Genomic DNA, 16,990 nt, shown 5'->3' with positions numbered 1-16,990 from the left:
TATTTTTATGACAAGTGCAAAAAACAAAAAGATAAAAAAAAGAAGACAGTGTTTTGAAAGACAATGAAGGGGGTCTGTGCTTCAGGATAAAAATATAGCATTATTATCACTGTGATCTAGAGATGAAAAGTTATAAAGCATTTTGGCTCAAAGAGATGCCACATGAGTTTAATAATTTTCATGTGGATAATCGTTTTCCAAACAAACTGTAGCCATGAATTAATCCCTCCTAGAAAGACAGGAGTGTGTCTTCAAACAAACTGCCTAAGCTGTTCACAGTTTGCTTTTTGATTCAGCAAGATGGATTATGAGGGGTAACAACCAGAGCTGTGACAGCTTTGGCTAAATCCCACCTGGCATTCAATCCCTGTTTTCTTTAAAAAGCTCTCCAAGTTCATAATTCTACAGAAGGCTTAAAGTCATTGGAGGAATGCCTTAACTTGGGGGTAGGGAGGGGGATTTAACATGCCAATGAAAAAATCCATTGTTATTGAAAACTTCTTGGCTTGTTTATTTGTATAGTGAAGGCAACCAAAGTACCACTCCTGTTTGAATAATGCTGCACTTGGACTGACAATGAAGTGAAGTAAAAACATTGGAGACCTATCCTACTTCTTTTCGTGAGTTTTTGCTGGTCAGTGACGGCCCAGTGAACCTTCTTGGGACGCAGTGAAGCTGCCATTCTCCTGCCTCTAGATATCATATCACCCATAGCACTCATCCACAGTCATGTTGTATATACAATACCCATGGGAAACCATCATATTGATCAGCCTGTCTGCTTTCTACTGTGGTTATCCTCTCCTATGTTCCCTTCACCCTGGCTAAAACTGTCGGTAGGGAAGGCAAGAAAAATTATGATAGTCGTTCAGTGTATGTAAGAGTTCCAGACAGAGGAGTTACAAAATACAGGACCAAATGGCTATTAAGTATTTCTTCTTCCCATTCTATGATGGTTTTCAAAATACCTCACAGTTCTTTGGTTAGAATCGTTAAGTTAGTATTAATCTTTTCAGGCCAACAACTGTCCCCTTTGAAATATCACCATATTGGTCAATCTTCAGCACTCATAAAGTGTGTAGCAGATAATTTGCCATTAATAATTAAAATGCTGACATTTAAGAATAAATTACTTTAAAAAATAGAAGCCAAATCAAAGCTATCCTTATTTATAGTAAAATCACTATTACTTGCATTGAAACAGCAGAAAAAACAATAGAGTTCACGTGGAGAATTGCTTTCTATGTCCATGGGAGGGTTACATTCCTGGGAGGACAAAATGTTAAGAAACACAGAAATTGGCTCCAAGGACCTAATAGTAGAATAAATTAGATGACTTTATATTCTTTCATTCCCTGTCACCATTCTCAGTATGGAAAATAGTTTTGTACCCGATGCTTACTTTTAAAGTTGTCTTCCAGACTTGGTTTCTAATATATAATTACTTAGCATAGATTTGATTACATATGAGTGCTGATGGCCTTTAGGAGCCAATCACACTGAAGCCAGGGGATGGGCACGTAGAAAGGTAGAAGAGATCAGAAGGCACCTTGGCAGAGTACCTGCAGGGTCTGCTACAGGAGTTATTTGACTTACTAAGCAATAGAGATTCATCACAGGGGTTCCAAAACTCAGTTGGAAATTTAAAAACACCTGAGGAACTTCTAGAGAGAAATTAATAACTGGACTTCATCCCAGATGAATTAAATCAGAACCTCTTCAGGTTGAAGTTGGGCATCAATGCTTTCTAAAAGCTCCTTCCGGAATGAAAGGATTGACCTTTTTATAGGCTCCTGGGAAAAAATGTGGCAGAGGGTGCAAACAGTACTATATTTTAGGGAAATAAGTGAGCAGGGATTTATAGGCTGGAGTGAAGGGAGAAAAAACTGGAGGAGACAGAGTGTGGGCAAAAGGCGATGATGTGGACTGTGATAGTGGCAGAGAAAAAGAAACAAATGTGAGAGAGATTTTAAGGAAAAAAATCTAGGAAATTTAATATCTGGTTGAATGTGAGAGCTTGAAGGGATGGAGGAGTCAAAGATGGCTTGAAGATTTCCAGGCTGGGAATCTGGCTTTGAAGCAATGTTCTTTGAGGAACTGTGATGTTCAGACTACGTGGGAAATTCTATCAGCATCGTCTTTTGACATTTTCAGTTGAAAAAAGGGAAGATACTTAGTATTAATGAGGAAGCTTGTCTTGGGGCCTAAATATGTTCTTTGGTCATGATTTAGAAATTTTACAAACTCTTTCAGGCTGAAAGTGATTTTTTAAAATCCAACGATATAATGAAACTAAATATCCTATATACTAAAAGGGTAATATGCAAATTGACCGAATTGCAGAATAGCCAGTTGCTATGATGCGCACTGATCACTGGGGGTCAGACGCTCAATGCAGGAGCTGTCCCCTGGTGGTCAGTGCCCTCCCACAGGGGGAGCACTGCTCAGCCACAAGCAAGGCTGATGGCTGGCAAGCTCAGCAGCATGCCTCTGCGGCAGCGCTAAAAATGTCTGACTGTGGCTTAGGCCCTCTCCCCCTTGGATCTGGATGGAGATCCAGATCAGTTGGACATCCCCCGAGGGCTCCTGGACTGTGAAAGGGCACAGGCCGGGCTCAGGGACCCCCCCTTCCCCCCCCCCCCCCCCACCGAACCCCCAAGTGCACAAATGTTGTTTACCGGGCCTCTAGTATCTTATGTATCTTATGTTGCCTGAGAAATTTGTTCCTGTGGAACTTGGAGCTTGGGTATTTAGAAGATGGCATTCATAAACCTACCATACTGTGCTAGTGTCAGTATTCTAGTTGATAGGATTGTCATTGGTTAGTTCTGTTATTGATGCTGGTAAATATACAGGTTTATAGCTTTCTTTTCTTCAAATTTGTAACCCTGAGCATGCATATATTAGATTATAAATTTAACATTTTATGTTGTAAGGCATTTCTCATGTTTGTGGAGTGATAGAAATGACTTTTTTCTCTTGACACAATAATTATACAAGCAATTGAAGTTTACATATTTTGACCTAATAATTGTGCAGTGTTTCTTTAGGTGTACAAAGCAAAAGATAGTCCTATAACTACCATTGCCACTCATTTTGTATATGTTCTCAACATATCACATGAAGAATCCAGTAAGACAGTTAAGTAGTACTATTATCGCCACTTTACATATGTAATAGTCGAGGCCAGTAGAGGTAGTGTGACTAGCCCATGATTGCTTAGTACATAAAGTGGTGGGAAAGAAGAATGAAATTAAGACTTTTGTTTCCCATCTCAAACCTCTTTCCTGTATGTACTGGTCTCTCATCTTAAAGCACTAAAAAGTGATTCTTCTGAGTTCTGCTTTTCCTAGGTAGTGATCATACAAATTTGGCTATTTTACCTGCTGTATATGAGATGTAGCTTGTCAGTTTACAAACATTTTCTCTAAGCATTTTAATAATCCTATATGAAAGGCAAGTAATAATCTCATTTTACAAATAAAAAATTGAGCCTTAGAATGATGTTTTTCTTCACCAATAAAAACAGTTGTATTTTTCAGGTGTTACAGTTCAAAAGAAAGAAAGGAAAGGAAAAATGTATTCCTAATTTTGAAGTTCATACTATAGACAAATGTTTATTGAAACGGTATTCTTCAAATAGTTTTCTTATATGCATGCTTAATGTTTTATATAGAAAGATTTCTATTTGATTAGCTTCTAATCATGGAGTGTTTAGAATAATTTCTTCCTATCTCCCCTAAGGCTCCTATTAGTTTCTATATTTTGGGGTAATGAAGTATTTTTTGTGGAAAGTTAGAGTGGACAACTGTGGCTCATAGTTGTGTCTTTTTTTTTAAAATCCTTATTTGAGGATATGCTTATTGATTTTAGAGAGAGGGAAAGGGAGGGAGTGACAGAAGTAGGGGAGAGAAGGAGAGAGAGAGAAGAGAGAAGAGAGAAGAGAGGAGAGAGAGAGAGAGAGAGAGAGAGAGAGAGAGAGAGAGAGAGAGAGAGAGAAAAGAAAAAACATTGATGTAAGAGAGAACAACAATTGGTTGCCTTTTGTGTCAGGGGTCAAACCCACAACCTAGGTATGTGCCTTTACTGGGAATCAAACACTCAACCTTTCGGTATATATATGGGACAATGCTCCAATCAACTGAGCCACACTGACCAGGACAAAGTTGAGTCTTTTCTTCGAATGTTTTATCCTGGTTTTAATTCTGTGGTTCCTTCCAGAAACTTCCTATCCAGAACCCCATGCTCTCACCACTGGAATGCAAACAGATCCAGCTTGGCCAATCAGATTATTTCATTTACTAAACCTTAGTGATGGATTCTTTTAGGGATGGCCAAGTAGGGTTGTGTAATAAAGAATTTGGCCTCAGTTCAAGGAGAAGGCTGGCCTTTGTCCCTAGTTCCTAGGAGGTAACCTCTAATCCCTTGGAATTTCCTAATAGGAGTGTTTTTATTAGTCATGATGGGTCCATTGGACCATATCTGCTACTTTATTTTAACAAAGTGAATTATGGTGTGCTCCTCAGACCACGTGATGTCATCTTGACTTCCAGAAAGTATGTGGGCTGGAGGTTGAGTTAAACCATGTAGGTAATTATTCAATCAATCATGCTTACATATTAACCCCCAATAAAAACTCTGGCCACAGTAGCTTCTTTAGCTGGCTGTACTCTTAGAATATTATCATACATTGGTGCCGAGAGAGTAATTTGTCCCTGAGGAGGATGAAAGCTTGCACCTGGAACCATTCCAGATGTTGGCCTCTGCATCTTTTCCTTTGGCTGGTTCTAACTTGTATCCTTTGGCTATTATAAAACTAGAACGATAAGTCAAATGTTTTCCCCGAGTTCTCTGAGTTTTTCTAGCCAATTATTGAACCTGAGGGTGGTCATATGTTACCCTAATTTTGTAGCTAACTGGCCCGAAGTGAGGGTGCCCTATTTGGGACCCCTGGACTTGTGGCTGGTGTTTGAAGTGAGGGGGCAGTCTTGTGAGGACCATTCCCTCTGATTTTGCACTTTGGCTTATTCACTGCAGTTGGTGTCAGAAGTCTTTGGCACACTTGGCTGTCTGGAGAACACTGAGTTTGACTAACCTTGGGTAAAGATCAAGCAGAATATTTCATAGGATAAATATATGGGCAGAGAGGGAAATTCTATTTCTGGAAATGTTAAGCTGAGGATATTAAACTGGAAAGATGTGGTTGGTTTGCTGATGGCCATATTGACTACCATGTGGTGATAGCTTGAATGCAGAATATAGTAGGTAGAGTAATAGAATGAAATGGAGAGAAAAAGGAGGCCTGATAATATTGTTTGAGCTCATTGATTTCATTGTGCCAGCTGTCATATGTATCCATGGCTTCCTGATTCAGTAAATCATTAAATTTCCGTTTTGCTTAAACTAGTTTGAACTGGCTTCACCATTGCAATAAAAGAATTTGTCAAACATCTGTTCTTTGAATCCAGTGTTTCTTCTGGAGGATCACAAAGCTACACATGTATTACTGAATAAAACTTTGATCAGGAATCTCCTTATTTTCATATGAACCTGATCATCACTTAGAATTTCATTTTAAATATATTTTAAACTTTTATTTATTAAGAAATAAACCTTATTTCTATGAAAACATTTAAAAAATGAGTACCCATGTTTATCCTCCTGAACTATATTATCTGTCTGACTATATATTTTTGTGGTATGGAAATTGAGAGTAAGGGGGGAAATAGAAAGTCCAAAAGATTCTCATTCTCTCTCTCTCTCTCTCTCTCTCTCTCTCTCTCTCTCTCTCTATATATATATATATATATATATATATATATATATATATATATAATTCTAAATATTCTTTGTTGAGCAAAATAACAGTTTGATGTTCTGGGTACACAGACCTGAATTTGGGAGCAAAATATTTTGGATTAGAATTATATTATGTATAAATTCACATTTGTAGAAGTTAGCCCTTTACAAATGAGCGAATAGAATGTACTATTTTATTTACAAATCTCTCTATATAAAAGCCTAATATGCAAATTATCCCCATGAGAGACCAATTGCTTGCTATGATGTGCGTTGACCACCAGGGGGCGGTGCAGAACGAAGACCCCGGCCGGCAGCCAGCAGCTGGGGAAGGGAGGCCCAGGCTGACAGCCAGAAGGAAGGCCTAGGTCAGCAGCTGGAAGGCCCCAATTGGCCTTAATTGCCTGCCAGGCCTAGGGACCATAACCGTGCATGAATTTCGTGCACTGGGCCTCTAGTGTTTTAAATAATGATTGAGTTTTTTCTGTTAGAAAGCAAATAATACATATTTTAGAAAGTGGAGAAATGAAAAATATTCATTTACTCAATATATATTTCTTTAGCACCTATTATATATTAGACATTCTGAAAATATCACACTAAACACGATAAATGTAATTTTGCTCTCATGGAGATTAAACTTTAATAGTATAAAAAGAAACAAAAATTAGCCATAACCCTACTCTCTGAATGAACATGGTTAATATTTTAGTGTATTTTCAATATATGTGCTTGAATCGTGTGTGTGTGTGTGTGTGTGTGTATGTAATCGTTGGAATTATGTTTTGCAAACAGTCTTAGATGCTGCTTTTTTCCTTCAGCTTCTTATCTGTAATCTTACCTTTGGCTATTTGACATTCTTCAAAGACATTTTTAAAAGCTACTACTAGTAAGTCATATTTATTTACCTTAAACTTGTTTTTATTACCACACTGTGATAAGTAGTTTTTTCCATATATATTTGTCTAGACTGTGATTATTTCATAAAGATAACATTCTTAGAAATGATTAAAAAACAGGAATATTTAAAATATTTGTTTTAATAAATATGAATATTTTTTCTTAAGAAGAGTGTATTATGTTAGACTCCTGCCAACAAGTTAGAAAATGCTTATTTCATTTCACCTTTGTGGTCCTTAACCACATTTCTTGCTAACATTGTTTTATACTTTTGTTTTTGTTGAAGGATGCTCTTCTGCAGTACACCTTCAACTTACTTCAGGCATATAGCAGATCAATTGATATTTTGCTCTGCTTTGCTCATTCTGCAGCAGTGGTCTTGGTTTGAAGCAACAATCAAACTCACAACTCACAGTAGGCTTCACCTAGCTTTAAGTTAATTTAGCATTAGGAAAAGACAGATACACCTCAAAGAAGCATACACAACAATGAAGAAGAGGTTTTGTGATTTTCAGGCACAGATTCCAAAGTCCCAGTTACCTCATATTTGATATTTGTGTGGGGATGCAAGTGAGGCTGCGTGGTAAACCATCTCAACTTAGGGAAGTCATCATCTCCAGGGTCCCTTCAACTTTTATATAGCTTATCTAATAGCCTCTTTACAGATACAGGAGTAGAGCCCATTCTCCAGGGCAGCTGAATCTTATCAATATACATTCCTCAATACTTGATAAATATATATATCCTCACCAGAAGATATTGAGGAGGGAGGAAGAGAAGGAGGGAGGGAGGAAGGGAGGGGAGAGAGAGAGAGAGAGAGAGAGAGAGAGAGAGAGAGAGAGATTGGTTGCTTCCTGAATGCGCCTTGACTATGGCTGGGGACCGAACCTGCAACCCAAGTATATGCCCTTGACCAGCAACCCACGACCCTTTGGTATAGGGGCTAAAACCATGAAGGAAATTGTTTAATCTTATGCTTTTCGATGAGTTGCTTAAATATTCAGATTCCCAGGCTTCTCCTTTGGGGATGCTGATGCTGAGGGGTGGATATGTCTCCTGCATATGTATTTTAACAGCCATGTGTTTGTTGTCATGAGCAAAATGTGGGGAACACTGTCCTACAAAGTATGATTTTGAAAGGTGATCAGAGAAGGGGAGAACATGATTCCCAAATAGCCTTCATCATCCCCATGAAGATATTTCTCTTTCTTATTACTTTCCAAAACCTTTATTTTATACCTCCCACTAATTGTCATTTAGTTCCACTTGGATATGTTGTTCTTACCTCAGATTTATCATGTCTCCATCACTTCACCTCAGCCTACAGTTTCCATCCCATTTCAAGTCATTCCCTTCCCACACACTTTCAGTCATAGTGGTACCAAACTATTTGCTCTCCCAAGCCTATACCAAGCTCTTCAAATTTTTTTACCTTTCTCACATTCCTCTGAGTCTTTTTCAGCTTCCTCAGGCAGAGTTAATTCTTGCCTCTGTGTTTTCATAGCATTTTTCTTACCTATAAGGTATGTTATGTTGAAATTATTTGTTCATTCATCTGTCTCTCTTAGTAGGCAGCATGGATAGGGACAATGTCTTTATCTCCATATTCCTGTGTCTAGCAGAATGCCAGGTAGATAGTAGGAATTTCACAAATATTTGCTGTGACCTTCAGACTGTAAAAGGATTATTATCAAATAAAAATACATGGATTAGTTTGTTTATTTATTCAGGCAAACATCCATTGCACCCCTATTATATGCTAAGCATTAGCGATTCTGAGCAAAGCAAAAATTAGACATGATCCTTGCTTTCATGAAACTTTGAGTAGAGAGAAATATATTAATACATATTTAATGAGTAAAAGATTCACTACAGTGGAAAATACCAAGAAGAATAAGAATGTGGGGGAAATGAAAGTATACACTGGAGGTGGGGGTGTCATACTTGATCTTTTCTTTTTTTTAAATATATTTTATTGATTTTTTTACAGAGAGGAAGAGAGAGGGATAGAGTTAGAAACATCGATGAGAGAGAAACATCGATCAGCTGCCTCTTGCACATGCCCTACTGGGGGTGTGCCCGCAACCAAGGTACATGCCCTTGACCAGAATCGAACTTGGGACCTTTCAGTCCACAGGCCGACGCTCAATCCACTGAGCCAAACCAGTTTCGGCTGGATCTTAATGAAAAGGGATTATCTAGGGAGAAAAGGGAATGAAGAGCCTTTCAGGTTCAGGAAAAAGTCTGTTCAAAGGCCCTGGGGTGGGAGGAAGTTTGGTAAGCATAAGACACTGAAAGATGGATAGTATGTCTGGAGCAGTGAGCAAGTAGATTTATGGCCAGAGAAAAGGGTATCACTTAAAGCATATGAGTTTTCATAGGCCCTGTTAAGAAGTTTTGTTTTTATTCTAATTGCAATGGGAAACTAGTGAAAAACTGAACAATTTTGGTGTATTATTCCTTTTTTTTTTTTTTTTTTTGTGGGGATTTATATTGGCCAGGCAATGACTTGCTTCACTAATTATTATTGCTTTGACCTTGCAATCTTCTTCAGGACAGGAACCATGTCCTATATTTCTTAGTGTTCCCCGCAGCACTATACAATAAACAGAGTAGGTGACTAAGAGATTTTGCTTCTTGTTTGATCTCAGGTTCTTGAGAGTGAGACTTAATAGAAACACACTTGGAGAGATAATTAGTTAACCAAATCCGTTGTAGTTTATAATGACAACAATTTGTGTTAAAATTGTGAGAAATGTGTTTGACATGGTGAGTAGACAGCTGGTTAATCCACTACTATTTTAATCAACTAAGACTGTTTCTTAAGTGTTTGGGAAGCTAATAATCAGAGTTAGTTTCAGGAGAATCTTTCCCCCCTTTCCAATAAATTTGCTTCATCCCTCATGATGCTTGAAATCTTATTTTACAGAATCATTGATAGGCCTGAAAAACCCTTTAGTCTTCAAGAGTCCTCTTTGAAAATATAAATACCTAATTGTAGGTGACAGATATATTAATATTTATCAACTAATGTATTTGGGATGTTTTGATGAGGATTCAAGTATAAAGGAAATATATATATATATATATATATATATATATATATATATATATATATGTTTATTGGGTTAGAACAAGGGCATTGGTGATATAGAAGTGAAGTTTGCCAGGTTTTACTTCTGTTGTCACCTCTAGAAATGAAAGTCATTTTGTGAATGAGAGCACTGATTGTGCTGCTGACTGTAGCTGAATCTGTCTGGACTCTGGTTTCACAATAAAACAGGAAGTACCATTTTTCTAACCTTTAGGACACTAAAGTTTAATGATATCATGAGGCTTTTATGTAAGGGCAGAATTTTATTACCCATGTGCCAAATATTAAAATATTCTCATCTTCCATCAAATTTTCAAGACTTCTGTATTTGCCTTACTACTCAATAAATTTCTAGTTGCTGGAGGGTACATGAATGAGAGAGTCTTTGTTGAGATTTTTGGTTGAGAGTCTTTTTCCCCCCAGAATATCTCATGATGGTTTTACAAATTAAGGTCTCTGTGGCTAACATTTTCATTACACACATTGCATGAGAATTTTCTGATTTCTCTCTAGGGCTTCCTCCACTCTGCCTTGTGGATTTCTACCACATCATTTTCATATTTAGTAATTGTTCCTCATTGAATGGATTGTGACTATCACAAATCTTGTGTTAAAAACATTTTAAAATGAATGAAGCAATTCTGTTATTAAATATAACAGTTTTATTTCTTTACGTACTCACAAGAAATGCCATATATTTTATTTGGAGTTTTAATAAATGAAAAAACAACAACAACAACACCTCCAAGGAATAAGGTTCTGATTATACAAGTGACCACACTAACCAAAGACTGAACCACTCATTTTTTTTGCCTCTTCCTCTGAGAGATGCTCATCTCAGGTCCTAATTTGTCTAACGGAGTCTAAGTCAGGAATCAGCAAACTGCAGGCCAAATCTGGCCAGCAGCCTTTTTCTGTAAATAAATTTTTATTGGAACATAGCCACAAGCTTCTATTTAAGTAATGTCTGAGAAATAGAGTGAAGAAATAAAATGGAGTCACTATAGTTAAGCTGCTAAATTACTAAAATCAAGTATGTTGAGGCATGAGGAAATGGTTCTATTTTTAACCAGCCTGAGAACTTAAACTTTTGAACTTTCCAGTTCTGAGTCAATGCCTAGATGTACATCAAACCTCCAGATAACCCTCTGATAACTCCCTGAAGGACTAAGTAAAGAATCTTCATGTATCCAGACCGCCTGGCATTCATTCTCCAGATGTTGGTCATTGAGAGAATTATCATCTCAGACCAATCTTGAGGCTAAAAATGTAGGACTCATTATTCTCAAGAATGTACTTGTGGTTTTTTCCCCCATAAGAACCCTTAGCTTTTCTTTCTTCTTTGGAATACAATGGTTATTGCCTACTTGTATTTCTAGTTTGCAAACCCTAAGACCCTTGAATAAATCTTTATAATTTCTTTCTAGCCAAAGCCTCCATATTCTTCTTGAGTTTGACATATTGATGCTGATGCTGCTTTTGTGCTACAATAGCAGAGTTACGTAGATGCAACAGAAAACATGTGGCCCACAGAGTTGAAAACATTTACTATAAGACTTGCTATAGAAAAAGTTTGCCTGCCCTGGTCTAAAGAATGATTTTATATGTTCTGTGACTGTCTAGTAAGGTAGGCAGTCCCTGAAAGCATGGTCAAATATGATTTCTCTCTGTATCTTCAGTGCCCATCACAGTCTTGTTGAAAAGAAATGCTCAGTTTCAAAATAAATGAAAGTAACCAAATTCATCTGTATAAATAAGCATGCTCCCCCTACCCCCAATCTTAAGAACTATGGAAAAGAACTATTGAACACCAGATATAGGGGGATTTTTTTTTTCATTATGAGAATTTTGGGTTGATTTTCTGGAAAATCTGTATCAGAAGGGCAAACCCTGTTCTTGCTGTACTGAAAAGGCTTGCTTCTGTTTTCATTCCAGCAATCTAGGGATGGGAAGGCAGATATGTGAGGGAAGGACCAATGCAACTTTATGCTCCAAGAGCATTGTCATACCTGGTGATTTTCCAAAAGTATCACATGATCTCACACATATGTAGAATCTAAAGAACTAAATAAACTGATGAACAAAATAGATCCGGAGACATAGAAGCATGGAACACACTGTCGAATTTCAGAGGGAAGGTGGGGGAGGGTGGGTGGTGGGAAGAGATCAACCAAAGAAGGTGTATGCATATATGCATAAACCATGGACAAAGACAATAGTGTGGTGAAGATCTGGGGCAGGGGTGGGGTAGGAGCCAATGGGGGTGGGGAGGGGAAGCAGACATATGTAATACTTTCAACAATAAAGATTTTAAAAAAGAAACAATATTAACACCTTAAAAATATTGCCCGCTGGTGTTGCTCAGTGGTTGAGCATCCAGCTATGAACCAGGTTCCATTTTGAGGAAGTACTGGATAAAATTAGGAGCTTTTTGAGTACTTATCTTTATATTGAGAGGTGATTTAGGGCCCCGAAAAGAAAGAAGTCTCATATTGAGTATATATGGGTCCCTGCCCAGGGCTGGAGGCTTTGGGCCTTGGCAGGGGTGGAGCCGGAGATCACAGGAGATAGGTGTGAACTACAGAGGAAATACCTTTTCTGACCACTCATTGGCTAAGCTCTCTGTATGCCACTGGTAATATTCTTAGTAACTTGGGTATAAGAATCCAAAAAAGTGATCTAGGGCTTTTCCACCACACTCCTGGAGAAAAAAAATGAAGGTCCGCTGCTGGAGGGCTAAGAAATGTCATAACCTGCCCTACACGGTTTGGCTCAGTGGATAATGCCTAGGTTTGCCAGCCGCAGAGTCCAGGTTAGATTCTGATCAAGGGCATGTACCTAAGTTGCAGGCTCCTCCCTGGCTGGGGCCCAGGTCAGGGCTCAGGAAGGAGGCAAGCAATCTAAGTATTCCTCTCACTTTGATGTTTCTGTTTCTCTCTGTCTTTCCCTTTCTCTTTCACATTCTCTAAAAGTCAATGGAAACATATACTCAGGTGAGGATAAAAAAAAAAAAAAAAGAAAGAAATGTCATCCTATCTAATAAAAGAGTACTATGCAGATTGATCATCACTGCAACACACAATATAGCTGCCCCCATGTGGTCAAAGATCCTACCCCCATGTGGACACAAGATGGCAACCACAGATGGCCAGCAGGAGAGGGCAGTTGGGAGGCACCCGGCCTGCAAGGGAGGGCAGTTGAGAGGGGCCAGGCCTGCAAGGGAGGGCAGTTGGAGGTGATCAACCCTGAAGGAGAGGGCAGTTAGGAGTGACCAGGCCAGCAGTCCTGGATTGTCAGAGGGATCCCAGATTGGAGAGGGTACAGGCTGGGCTGAGGGACAACCCCCCTCCGTGCACGAATTTCGTGCACCGGGCCTCTAGTTGAGTATATAAATTGTTAAAATTCTGCAGACACCAAGTTTCCAAACCTTCTAAGAAAACAGAAACACACATTCACACACAACACACAGGCATATACAAACTCATACCCACACACAAAATGAAGAATTAAGAAGAAAAGAAATAATCCTGTCCTGAGCTCACTTTTCAATTTGTAAAATGAGAAAGCTAGACTAGCAGTTTCTCTATGGTCACTTCCAGCTCTGAGTGGAGCAGATATCTCCAATCCTGTGCCTGTATTAGCCTTTGATGGACAGTGAGATTGAAAACTTTAATTGCAGAGCTTTAAATAGAAACAGAATCACTAGGCTCTTCCAGAAACTGTTCTTTTTAAATTTTATTTTTACTTGTGTTTTTATTGTTTCCATTTTATTTTAAAAGAACTGAAATCCAGATTTTGCCAAACTGCCACACATGTTTCCTTGCTATACAACTGCCCTAGCAAGTTGACTTAAAAACAATATTGTAAATATACTTTTAAAAAAATATATATTTTATTGATTTTTTACAGAGAGGAAGGGAAAGGAATAGAGAGTTAGAAACATCGATGAGAGAGAAACATCCATCAGTTGCCTCCTGCACCCCCCCACTGGGGATATGCCTGCAACCAAGGAACATGCCCTTTGACTGGAATCAAACCTGTGACCATTCAGTCTACAGGCCGACGCTCTATCTACTGAGCCAAACCGGTCAAGGCTTAAATATACTTTTAATGAGAAAATTCTAACTTCAAAAGATGTCTTACACATTTTTTCCCCTTCAGACCTCTCATAGGGATCTGCAGTTTCCATGCTTCATTGCCAAGAGCGTGGGAAAGAAAATCAGATCTGTTTAGTATGTACCTTTTGTTAGTCTAGCTCAAAGTTGCTTTTCTCTCAATGGCTTAGGAGAGCCATTTGAACGCTTTGATTTTAGTAATAAAAAGTTCCAATGGCGAGAATAGGTGAATGCTCAGGTATGTTTAACCTATTAAAATGGCCATATGCAAAGCTTAAGCAGAGTAAATTCTTACCAAGGACTGTGAATAAAAAGCAGGTCAACATGGGAAAAAAAACACGAGAACACAGGAGAGTTAAAGTGAGTCTGGGGGTGCCCTTCTCTTCAATTAGGTTCCACAACGAGAGTGGACATTTGTTATTGCTCCCTCTGATGTGGATGGGATCACTGTGTGCTTCCAGAATGCTGACTCACTCCAGGCTTCACAGTGGAGCATGAACATTAGACAACCGATTCTCAAACTTTCCGTAGTGAAGAACCAGTTTATTTCATCTCCCATGCCCCCGTCCACTATGGACTGACACTGTGTAAAATACAACAAAAAAGGATCACTGGGGAAACGACACACACAGAAAAACATATAATATACAACCTCAATTTTTATTATTACTCTGTCAAATTGAAATGAAAGTTTCTAAACATCCTCAGTTTTTACATACTCAGCTTTTTACTGACAATAACAAAAAAGTGTGAGACAGGCATTGGTCCATGGACCACACTTGGTGTAGCAGTGACATAGATTTGACTAACAGTAATTTCTGGCTCCCAGTAATTATTTCAAGGGTGTACTTATGACTGAGCTAGTTTCATTCACTGGAATATTGGGACTTTATTTGAGAACACTGGGACAACAATTCAGCTTTTTTTTTTTCTGCCAGGATGCCATCTTGGGACCATAAGAGAAGTGGGTTGGGAACACTGAGGAAGCAGAACCAAGAGGCTAGCCAGAAGCTCTATTTACTACTGTATTGTGGAAAAATATAAGTCAATAAAGCATAATATTGGCTGAAGCCAGAATTCATCTGGTTTTCTATCATCTGCAAGAGAAAGAGTCCTATGTGACACAGTGGTTAATTTGCATACTCCGTGAGTTCGCAACCATCTTTTTTTTGGCCAGTTGTCTTCTAAAACAGGGTATGCCTTTCTTCTGGTTGTGAAAACGTTAGCTTCCCACTGCCCTTAGTACAAAGTTCAAGCTTCTTAAACTGTCATTCAGTATCTCCCACAATTCAGTCCCCTTCTACTTTTATAACCTAACTAGAAGCCCGATGCACGAAGATTCGTGCAAGAATGGGCTTTCCTTTCCCTGGCTGCCGGCACCACATTTCTGCTCCAGCCCCACCTTCCCACGCTGCCCAGAGGCCCTGAGAAGCTGGGGTGGTGTGGAACACCTGCATCATCGCCATGGTGACAATGCAAGCATCCCGCCCTGCCCCTGGCCTGTCAGTGCCTGTGTATGCAAATTAACCCGCCATTTTTGTTGAGTAATTTGCATACTCTTGATTGGCTGGTGGGCATCACGAAGGTATGGTCAATTTGCATCTTTCTCTTTTATTAGTGTAGATTTTTTGCCACTTCCATTCTTAGGCACTTACCTTATATTTTATTGTGACCAGATATATACTGTTACAGGTTTGCTCATTGCACTTCCTCTATACCCATACTCTTTTCTGGCATTCTAAGAATAGAACCAAGAGAATTTAATGGAGTCATTATTTTTAAGTGTTAAGCATCACACATCACCATCACTTCTGCTAATTCAAGGGCTAATTTTGAGAGTATTGGCAGGATGGCAAATGGATGATCCAGATTTTTAATAAAAACTGCATTTAGTCCCCAAAGATCTAATTTCCTAGCGAGTCCAATGGTCATACTACCTGTATTTAACAAAGCAATGAGCTTTAACAAAGTATGACTTTAAGTGCAAAAATAAATAAGCATGAAATAAAAACATACATCCGCACCAAAACATGTGCCCAAATGTTCATATCAGCTTTATTCATAATAGGCAAATAGCAGAAACATGTTCAGCTGATTAATCTTTAAACAGAATTGGGTAATATATGCAATGAAATATTTTCTATAAAAATAAATGAAATAATAATATGTGCTACAACGGAAACAAATCTTGAAAACATGCTAACTGAAAAGCCAGATACAAAAAGCCACATATTGTATGATTCCATTTGCATGAAATGTTTGGAATTGACACATCTACAGAGAAAGTAGAACAGTGGTAACCTAGAGCTGGGGGAAATAAGACAGAAAGCTGGGGGAAATAAGAAGACAGAAGTCTAACGGCTAAATAGAACAGAGTTTATAGTGATGAAAATGTTTTAAATCTGTGGTAATAGATGCACAACATTGTGAATATATTAAAATCCATTGAATTTACACTTGTAATATGTGAATTATGTCTCTATAAAGTAAACTAAAAAAGGGGAAAGTTTATAGGAGATTTATTCATAGTTGCCAAATCTGGCAATCAAGCAAGGTGTCCAAGGTCAGTGGATAATGGGCTGTGGTACACCCAGATGCGGAAATATTATTTAGCATTAAAAAGCAATGAGCTATTAAGCCATGAAAAGGCATGGAGGAATCTTAATGCATATTACTAAGTGAAAGAAGCCAATCTGAAAGGGCTACACACAGTATGAGTCCACCTAGAGAAAATTCAGGAAATGGGAAAACTCAGGGGACAGTAAAAAAATCAATGGTTGCCTGACGTAAGGGTGGAGAATGAAATGAACAGGCAGAGCACACAAGATTTTTAGGCCAGTGACAATACTCTGTATGATCCTATAGTGGTGAAGACATGTCATCATATGTTGAACAAAACCCAAAGAATGTATGACACATGACGCCAAGAGTGAATTATAATGTGAACTACGAATGTGGGATGATACTGATTTGTCTATGTAGGTTCATCAGTTGTAACATATGTCCCACTCTGATGCTGAAAATAGACAGTGGGGGAGGTGGGGTGTGTGTGGTAGTGTCAGAGGGCATATGGGAACTTTGC

This window comes from Cnephaeus nilssonii (genome assembly GCF_951640355.1).
Source record: "Cnephaeus nilssonii genome assembly, chromosome: 14".
Taxonomy (NCBI): Eukaryota; Metazoa; Chordata; class Mammalia; order Chiroptera; family Vespertilionidae; genus Cnephaeus; species Cnephaeus nilssonii.
This window is presented reverse-complemented; position numbering follows the sequence as displayed.